The sequence below is a fragment of the Myxocyprinus asiaticus genome, chromosome 43 (genome assembly GCF_019703515.2).
Source record: "Myxocyprinus asiaticus isolate MX2 ecotype Aquarium Trade chromosome 43, UBuf_Myxa_2, whole genome shotgun sequence".
In the NCBI taxonomy this organism is placed as follows: Eukaryota; Metazoa; Chordata; class Actinopteri; order Cypriniformes; family Catostomidae; genus Myxocyprinus; species Myxocyprinus asiaticus.
The window spans coordinates 19,397,447-19,408,744 of NC_059386.1; positions in this window are offsets into that span (position 1 = coordinate 19,397,447).

Here is an 11,298-nt window from a genome sequence, read left to right on the forward strand (position 1 = left end):
GTTTTAATGAAGGAGAAGGACGTTATTGAAACTCACTATTATTAGACTATTATTGTTGTGTTTTTGGATGAAAAATAATGCTCAGACTGAAGGAAGACTATAGATCTGCTTTGTTCATTTAATGCTTTAACACTAAAGTCTCTTGGTAGATAAATGACAATATATCGCTCATACCATATAAGACGCTCATTTGTCGTCACCTAGTGACATCTCCAGAAGTGGTCACTGAACTAATCAGTTAATAAAATTGAACAAATTTGTGACAGAAGCAAGCCACAGCAAGATACCCTTTGTTTTTGCAGCTTTTTCTGCACAATTGTGCAGTTAATTTGCTCTACTTGAATCATTATAATCGCTGGAATTGGTGCTTTTATCTAATTCTTAAAAAATATATATCCCCGGAAAACCTTTCATGGACCAGTGATTCTCTTACCTTTTTCACCCTTCATGAGTTTGCATTCCTGTAATTTGTTGTGGCACTGCAAGAATTAATTTGCAAGAACAAATCTACAAATTAGAAAAGAAGCAATTTGTTGTTTTTCATTGCCCAATTAGCGCTCTTGCCACCTGTGACCTCATTACACAGCATACTGTACCTACATGACTTGATATTGGTGTGCCGTGGTATTTTTTCTTCGTACAAAGTATGCCGTGGCAGAAAAAAGGTTGGGAAACTCTGCCCTAGATCCTAACGTGTGAGAGGTCCAGCATGTCTGTGAGAGAAACCGTGAATCCTGCTGCATCAGTTTCAGTCTCTTTCGTGCATCATAGAAGCATCTCAGACTGCACTGAAATTGCGATGTATCGATATTTGATTGTATCAACACAGCCCTACACCACGGTACTTTTTTGTGTAAGGGCAAGGTACCTCAAAGACTACCATGGTTCTACTACAAACTTACAAAACATAATAATAATAATAAGTTTAATTTATATAGCGCCTTTCCAGAGCTCAAGGACACTTTACAATAGTAACACAATAATACAAAAACAAAGAACAGTCACAAAAACACAGTTCAGATAGCACAGTCATTGAGAGTGAATAATAAAATAAGTTTTATTCTAAAACTTAGAATACATTTTAAGTTGAGATTTAAACTCAGAGATAGAAGAGATGCTGCGAAGAGTCAGGGGGAGTGAATTCCATATATTGGGTGCTACTACGCTGACTCACCTGCCACCCATAGAAGAGAGGCGACATCTAGGGACAGAAAGGAGTCCGGACCCAGAAGACCTAAGCGAGCAGATCGGGTTGTAGGGGAGAAGCAATTTACTAAGATAGTGAGGTGCCAGACCATGAAGTGATTTAAATGTAAGCAGGATTAGTTTATATTTGATGCGAAACAAAACTGGTAACCAGTGAAGTTCAAACAGGAATGGAGTAATATGAGCTGAGCGCTTAGTATGTGTAAGAATTCTAGCAGCAGAATTTTTAATATATTTCAACCTAGCAATAGAGTTAGCAGGTAAACCAATGAAGAGGGCATTGCAATAGTCAAGATGTGAGGATATACATGCATGAACCAGTGTTTCGGCATCTTTGAGACTGATAAAGGGATGAAGGCGAGCAATGCGGCGAAGGTGAAAGATGGCAATTTTAGATACAGATTTAATATGAGCTTCAAAAGTGAGGGAGGGATCAAAGATGATACCTAAATTTTTTACAGTATTGGACGGTTTGATGAAAGTGCCATCAATATCACAACCAAAGTCATAAAGAATTTTTTTCATAAGTGTTGGTGTTCCAATAATAATGATCTCAGATTTATCAATGTTCAGTTTTAGGAAGTTGGAGTTAAGCCATTTTTTTATTTCATTTACACATGTTGATAGTGGGGAGAGTGGGGGCAGATCTACAAGCTGTACATATTTGAATGTCGTCAGCATAACAGTGGTAACTGAAACTGTGGCGGCGAATGAGTTGACCCAAAGGCAGTATATCTATAATGAATAGTAGAGGTCCAAGAACTGATCCCTGAGGGACACCTAATTTCAGGGAAACAGTAGGTAACTGATAATTTTGCATTGAAATGTAAAACTGTCTATCCGTGAGGTATGAAGAAAGCCAGGAGAGAGCAGCACCAGTGACACCAACATCCGAGAGGCAGGAGAGAAGTAATTCATGGCAAACAGTATCAAAAGCAGAGCTAAGATCAAGTACTAGAAGAATGGAGAGAGAATCAGTCACCAGTGAGTAGTAGGTCATTGACAACCCTTACAAGGGTGGTTTCAGTACTGTGAAGTGGGCGAAAGCCAGACTGAAAGGGGTCAAAAAGATCATTTTGAACAAGGAAAGATTGTAACTGGAAGGCAACAACTCTTTCAAGTATTTTTGAAATGAATGTAGTACCGATCTGACTTGTAATAACATTTTGATGTGCTTCTATAAAGCAAGGAGCATGCATTTCAGATTAAAGCAGATTACAGAATATTGGATCAGATTTTCTATGTAGGAAATCATGGAGGTTCAAAATGCTAATGAAAGTTTTGTGATAAAATGTAAAAACATGTGTGAAAACATACCGTCAAGATATCCCACATATAAAAATGCCAATATGTTCATGGGCACTTTCTAAAGATTGTTTCTCACTTCTTGAAGTACATTTATATCTGCAGTGCCATCCATCTGGTAGTTAGTGTGTGCAATTCAAACCCTGTAGGCACACAGGCAGACTTGCACAGTGAGAGAAAAAAAGGGTAGGGTGACAGATAGAGAGAGAAGCAGAGAGATAGAGAGAGAGAGAGAGAGAGAGAGAGAGAGAGAGAGAGAGAGAGAAAGACATTAAAACTAACAGAAAAAGAACAAATGAGCAAGCCGCAGAGTAACTCAAACGCTGTACTTTATCTACAAAATGTGTTATCTACAAGTTTCTGAGAAAGTGGCCTGTTTCAAGGGAGGTTTTATGGACAGAGAAACTTTACGTTTGAGAAACTTTACATGTGACTGACAAATGTAACATATCATCGTTGTCCGATGAAAAACACGTATCTCCACTTTTGGCAATTTTGACTTTTTACCATAAACGGAATGCACCGAATCACCTTATCCTACTGTTTGAATTATGCATTGAAATGACCAACGAAAAGATGTTTAATCAGGCAATCTATTTAACAAGTATCTTGTAAGACTGTTTATGAGAAAGTTTTTCCATTCTCTTGAAAATTAGTTTTTTTGGAGATACATGTTTTTCATCAGACAGCGACGATGTGGTACATTCTAAGGCTGTCAATCAATTAAACATTTTAACTGAATTAATTACATGGTGTGCCGATTAATTCATTGAATTAATCGCATATATAAATATTTGCTGAGACAGCCCCTCAAATAACAATAATTAAATATATAATTATGAAATAATTATAAATAGTTGTGTACACCTGTGTCAGACAGATGATATTGCTGTGTCAAGTTAAATGTAGTTTAATACTTAGAAAAACATGTCTTGAGATCCCCAAGTTCGGATTTGCGCTCCATTAAGCTGTGTTTTGAATGCAAGAACACGTCCATCCTCATGTTGTGCTGTCTGCTGAAGAGTTGGTTTGTTCTCTGTATAAGGTGCGCATTGTCTATACAGCAGAAGTTTCGCTTACTGTCCCCTCGAGAAAACAGGTGGTACTTCAAGCTTGAATTGCTCAGGAATCTTTCTTATTACAGTCCGGGGACATGACTGAATAAACGTTTTTAACGTGTTATTTTTTTATATAATCGCACTGAATTCACACATTAAATCGACAGCCCTAGTACATTCGGAATGGCATATAACCACTGTACTATTTTTGTAGTATGTATACTATGCACTATATGCATAAATAAAGATGAAAGCATTCAATCGAGTTGGAAGGGTAAGAAAAATGAGCGGCTCGATTGTTACTCATCCCACCGAGTACGCCAAAAAGACATTCTTTAGATCGAACAAGATGCTTACTGACATTTCAGTGACAAATTCCCGGATAACCTTTTACATTTGCTAAAATGTGCATATTAAAACCAGAGCACACTGTATAGAATACTGTTTATCTCATAATGTAGTGCTGTTGAATTGACCTCTATTCAATTGAAATCTAGTCGAATCAGTCTTAAAAATACAATCTGCAAATGTGTCAATGCAAATCTTAATACCGTTAAAGGTCGGCAAGTCACTTCTATCACAGACTTGATTGAAGATTAATTTCCTGTTAAAAAAAGATGAATCAGGAAGGAATGATATGCAGGTGTGATACTTTACATCCAGGTTGTGCCTGTTATTAGATCAACTCCCAGGAGTATTCCAGGAAACAATGAACACCTTTTGTGTCAGCTGTCACTGCTGTGTAAAGCAACAGCCATTTGACAGTCTTCTAAATGTACACTACCGGTCAAAAGTTTTGAAACACTTGACTGAAATGTTTCACAATATCTTAAAAATCTTTTGATCTGCAGGCGTATGCTTAAATATTTGAAATTAGTTTTGTAGACAAAAATATAATTGTGCCACCATATTAATATATTTCATTATAAAACTAAAATTTAATAAAAAGAAAAAAAAAAAAAACGTTTTTGAATTTGATGACTTGGACCAAATAATAAAGAAAAGCAGCCAATAAGTGCCCAACATAGATGGGAACTCCATCAATACTGTTTAAAAAGCATCCCAGGGTGATACCTCAAGAAGTTGGTTGAGAAAATGTCAAGAGTACATTTCTGCAAATTCTAGGCAAAGGGTGACTACTTTGAAGATGCCAAAATATAACACAGTTTTGATTTATTTTGGATTTTGTTTAGTCACAATATAATTCCCATAGTTCCATTTATGTTATTCCATAGTTTTAATGACTTTACTATTATTCTAAAATGTGAGAAAAAAAATTTATAATAAAGAATGAGTGTTTCAAAACTTTTGACCGGTAGTGTATGTAACTCAAAATACACTGCTGGCGTTTAAAGTTCAGTGCTGGAGGATGTGTGGAGACATCAGTAAACTTCACAAAACAGAACATTTGACTGAAGGCAGAATTCCTTCATTGGTTGGGAATATGATGTGGTGCGCTTATTCTGAATGAGATGGAACAATGAGGTTGCATTGTTACATTAGACCTTAAAATGTATTTCAAAGATTATTAATGTTTTAGAGTTTACAAAAACAAAAACTGTTAAAATATTGGTTCCTTGGTTTATAAGGGTTTGAGAAACCCTGCTTTATTATGTGTAACATGTTTCCTCCTAGTGCACACCCCCTTCCATCAATAAATGGGCCATTTGAAATAGACCTCAGAGTGGACTCTCAACGGACTAGAGTGAATCAAGAGCAGCCAGTGCTGAATATAGAATCATCTTAAATGAGGTACAGTATGGCAGCAAACCCAATCAGAGCCTAGAGAGCACACATCTGTCCAACAAGAGGAGCCTGTTCAGGACTCCAGCTGTCCTGCGAAGGAGCGATGCAAGGGAAGGCTTCTGGGGTTTAAGCCCCTAATGTATTGTCCCAAGACCCTGATCTTTTTTAAAGACTCACACATGCTTCACTTCACAAATACTTTGACTGTGTTCACCCAGTAGTCCTTCTGTCCGTAGTGAAAAGCAATAGGTGCTGGCTGTGGTAGATCACTGCTTGCGCGTTCATTCAGATCACAGCATAAACGAATGATAGCTGGGTTTTAAAGCTCTCGCATTAATAGCCATCTGTTAAACATTACCTGTATTGGCTAGACGGTGGGACTGTTGTCACCCAGCAGGTTTCAACAAACCGTCATTGTTTCATAGAACTGATGAGGTAATGTGTATGCGAAACCAGGTACTATCCACTGTTCAGCAATATTGAGATCTTGTAACAAACTTCTATGCTTAATAATTGTTAACAGTTTACAAATATTTGACACACTGAACAAAATAATGTCACATGACAAACAATTCGGTACTGTGTTTACCTTTCTGTGACAAACAATTTCGGTATATGTTTGCCTTTAATAATAATAATAATAATAATAATACTTGTATTTGTTTAGCACCTTTTAGCAACTTAGCACAAGGTGCTCCACAATCTAAAATAAAATATAAAATACATAATAAAACATAACAAATTCACATAGTAGTAGTAGTAAAAGCAAGTCTGTATAAATGAGTTTTTAAACGAGACTTAAAAAACAGACAGATTCAGCATACACTATATTGCCAAAAGTATTCGCTCACCCATCCAAATAATTGAATTCAGGTGTTCCAATCACTTCCATGGCCACAGGTGTATAAAATGAAGCACCTAGGCATGCAGACTGCTTCTACAAACATTTGTGAAAGAATGGGCCACTCTCAGGAGCTCAGTGAATTCCAGCGTGGTACTGTGATAGGATGCCACCTGTGCAACAAGTCCAGTCGTGAAATTTCCTCGCTACTAAATATTCCACAGTCAACTGTCAGTGGTATTATAACAAAGTGGAAGCGATTGGGAATGACAGCAACTCAACCACGAAGTGGTAGGCCACGTAAAATGACAGAGCGGGGTCAGCGGATGCTGAGGCGCATAGTGCGCAGAGGTCGCCAACTTTCTGCAGAGTCAATCGCTACAGAACTCCAAAGTTCATGTGGCCTTCAGATTAGCTCAAGAACAGTGCGTAGAGAGCTTCATGGAATGGGTTTCCATGGCCGAGCAGCTGCATCCAAGCCATACATCACCAAGTGCAATGCAAAGCGTCGGATGCAGTGGTGTAAAGCACGCCGCCACTGGACTCTAGAGCAGTGGAGACGCGTTCTCTGGAGTGACGAATCACGCTTCTCCATCTGGCAATCTGATGGACGAGTCTGGGTTTGGCGGTTGCCAGGAGAATGGTACTTGTCTGACTGCATTGTGCCAACTGTGAAGTTTGGTGGAGGAGGGATTATGGTGTGGGGTTGTTTTTCAGGAGCTGGGCTGGCCCCTTAGTTCCAGTGAAAGGAACTCTGAATGCTTCAGCATACCAAGAGATTTTGGACAATTCCATGCTCCCAACTTTGTGGGAACAGTTTGGGGATGGCCCCTTCCTGTTCCAACATGACTGCACACCAATGCACAAAGCAAGGTCCATAAAGACATGGATGAGCGAGTTTGGTGTGGAAGAACTTGACTGGCCTGCACAGAGTCCTGACCTCAACCCGATAGAGCACCTTTGGGATGAATTAGAGCGAAGACTGTGAGCCAGGCCTTCTCGTCCAACATCAGTGTCTGACCTCACAAATGCGCTTCTGGAAGAATGGTCAAAAATTCCCATAAACACACTCCTAAACCTTGTGGAAAGCCTTCCCAGAATAGTTGAAGCTGTTATAGCTGCAAAGGGTGGGCTGACGTCATATTAAACCCTATGGATTAAGAATGGGATGTCACTTAAGTTCATATGCGTCTAAAGGCAGGTGAGCGAATACTTTTGGCAATATAGTGTATCTAATAACCCAGGGCATGCTGTTCCCTAATCGTGGGGCCTTCGCAAAAAAAAGCTCTATCACCTTTAGTTTTACATCTGGATTTTGGAACAGCCAACAGTTTACAGAGGTCTTTGTAAGGTCTTAATAGTTCTGCTAAATATTCAGGTGCCAAGCCATGTAATGCTTTATCTGTAATTAATCAAATTTTAAAATCATCCCTAAAGTGGATAGGGAACCAATGCAAAGAGGCTAAATCTGGAGTAATATGACTTGAAGACCTTGCTCGTGTCAAACATTTAGCTGTAGCATTTTGCAAATTTTTTTGCTGTGCAATAGTGCGTTGATTTAAAATTGAAAACAAGGCATTACAATAATCCAAGAAAGATTAAATATGTATGTATAAGTAGTGTAGGCATGTATAAACTTCTCTGTATCCCTAAAACAAGAGACATGTCTAATCTTGGAAATATTCCTTAACTGATAAAAACAAGACTGAACTAACTGCTTGACATGGTATTCGCTAAACTTTGTGTGATAAACAATTTCGGTACTGTGTTTACCTTTGTGCGATAAACAATTTCGGTACTACGTTTGCCTTTGTGCGATAAACAATTTCGGTACTACGTTTGCCTTTGTGTGATAAACAATATCTTTACTACGTTTGCCTTTGTGCGATAAACAATATCTTTACTACGTTTGCCTTTGTGCGATAAACAATATCTTTACTACGTTTGCCTTTGTGCGATAAACAATTTCGGTACTACGTTTGCCTTTGTGCGATAAACAATATCTTTACTACGTTTGCCTTTGTGCGATAAACAATATCTTTACTACGTTTGCCTTTGTGCGATAAACAATTTCGGTACTACGTTTGCCTTTGTGCGATAAACAATTTCTTTACTACGTTTGCCTTTGTGCGATAAACAATTTCGGTACTACGTTTGCCTTTGTGCGATAAACAATTTCGGTACTACGTTTGCCTTTGTGCGATAAACAATTTCAGTACTAGGTTTGCCTTTGTGCGATAAACAATTTCGGTACTGTGTTCGCTTTTGCACGATAAACAATTTCGGTACTGTGTTCGCTTTTGCACGATAAACAATTTCGGTACTGTGTTCGCTTTTGCACGATAAACAATTTCAGTACAACATTCTGTGTGTGCAATAAACAATTTGGTACTGCTTTTACCTTTGTCCGATAAACGATTTTGGTCCTACTTTAACATTTGTGCAATAATCAATTTTGATACCAATGTTGGATTGACACTTGATGTCCTACAGTGTGTGAAATCTGGGTCTTGAAGCAAAACCAGTTGAGATCCACTGATATAGACTGTCTGTGACCAAATTTGTTAAAAGAAGAACAAATTTAAGCTGTAGTGACCAAAGCTAACACAATTTAGAATTTGAATTTATTATAAGAGCCCTTGTAAGATAATAAAACAGAGACAGATAGACAGCAATCAGACCCTGGTGACCAAGAAAAGAGTGGCTTTTTACACAAAGGACATAGACGTGTCATGGCCGGAGATAATGCCCTTTATTGGCCAGTCTAGTGACTCACTGGCTCCAATAAGCTCATTCCTGTCTGCCTCTGCCTCTTCATCCACTCCTTTATGGCACCTGACAAAATCAGTAGGGGTGACATTCTGTCCCAGAATTTATGGTTATGTCATAGCTTTACGAGCACCACACCGCGCTAATGTGCAATATTTAACACTGTTTAGGGTGCAGAGGGATAAATGGCTAAAATTTCTTCAGAATATTTTCCCAAGACTGCATCCAAACAATTAAGAGAGAAACAAGAACTGTCTACAGCTCAGGTCTTCAGTTAAACTTTTATAGCGAGCATACAGTAGGTGGACTAATCAACTCTTTCCTGTAATTAGAAAGAACACTTGTTCTCACACGAGTTTAACAGGGAATGAGAGAGGACCCAGTGTGTCCCATTCTGTTCTGTCTGGCACTCTTGGGCCTTGCCCTCCAGACATGTCTAATAGGAAGAGAGTTTAATTAAAGTAGAGGGAGAATGAATCTGGACGCCTCCATGATGAATGAGCTGCAGAAGGTCAACTGAATTTTTAACAGTGATAAAGGTGAGCGACGATTGAAAGTGTTCGGATTTTTATAAGTTCAGAACAGGGGTCGGCAACCTTTTTGACATGGAGTGCTATTTTTAATTTTCCTTGTTATGGCTTTACAATTACATTCATACATTCCAAATTCTTTTCAGGGCCACTGTATTAACATTTGTTTGTTTATAATTTTATAATAAATCAAACAGAAATGCTGCATTACCTTTTCATTTCCAAAGTGAAAAAACATCAGAATGTGGAGGTGTAACAAAACAGACCTTTTGATGAGGAAGGGATTACGTGTTAATAAATGTGGTGAGTACTATTTATCTCTGCAACAGTCTGCCTGGAGTATTACTCAGTTGTTACCTGCCAGACTCATATTAGCACATATCTCGTTCTCTCATATAATAAATGTACTAGAATGAGCTTAAGTAGATTAGATGTTATTAGGCTGTGTTGATCCATATATTAAAACCGTTCACACAGAGCTGCAGGTCAGCCTGCCCTGTCAATAGGGTCTTGTGTGTGATAATAGCAAAATCAATACAAAAGTGTAGTGACAACACTTAGGATGACACTGATGTCAATACAACAGCAACCAGACATAACCACATCACTTTGATCACAGTGTGTGTGTGTATGGCCTCATTCTGCCATGGATCCTGACAACCTGGAGGCAAAGGCATGAAAGGACATGCCATGATTAGGTGCACTTCTGAGGCTAACCACACGCGCGCGTGCGCACTCATATGCACATGACAGCTTTACCTTGCACCTGGGTTCGATTCATCTGGATCAGGTCCCAGACAAGTGTGAAGAAGAGAGAAGAACGAGAAAAAGGGAGTTCACAACCTTGTGAGGCAAATTTCTTCGTGAAACTCAACGATCATGTACAGCACGGATGATTTTTCAATAAAGCCACACACATTCACATTCTCATCCTCGGAGGTACTTCAGACTGTTTGATGAGATTCAGTTTCCATGGAGACAGCTGAAAGTGATTGATTGGCCAGCACCTGAAAAGTGCTCACCGAAACTTCTAGATCAACTTGTTATTTTTAAAGGCCCCGTGGGAAATCTCGGCATGAAGGACGTAGATCTATCTAGGAAGAAAGTTTGCTATATCTACAGCTTGACATACACTCAAGGTCATTGCGGAAATACTGGCACAATTAAAGACAGACCTCCCATTAGACAAAACATGCGTTTGCTTCACACATTAATGCGTACATTTGCACTAAGTGATGCTGGCACGATTTTAAAACTGCAAGGATGGATATCTGTCCTTCAGATGAAATATGTCCTCACCAGATGTTTCTGCTGTTAAAATGATCGCAATTATGAGAATCATCACGAGAGATCAGAGGGAGATAAAATTAATATATCTCTTTGGTGAAGTGGCAAGGACGCTCTTAACATCATCTCACTTTTAATTCAAACCCATTATATAAAACTGAGTTATTAATTTCTCAACGACAGAGGAATCAAATTTTATGATATCATAGATTTAACTGAATTCGCCATTTTTATCTGTACTAATTCAACCGAGTTCCTGTAGTTCAACCGGTAGAGGTTAGCACATTAGCAATGCCAAGGTCATGAGTTCAAATCTCAGGGATCACACGTGGCCCTACTGAGAAAATGTACAGTATATTGTGAACATCATTTTGGATAAAAGTGAAAGTCAAGTATTTTGGGGTGTTTCAGAAAGTTCTCACTTGGTCAGTCCAAATGAAATCACTGTTCACCCCCTTGTACACAGTAAGATAAACAGACTGTTCTGCCACAGGACTGAACTTGACTCTATGTCACACTGTGGAATTCATAAAGGGTGGGACTGGTCAGATTTGTG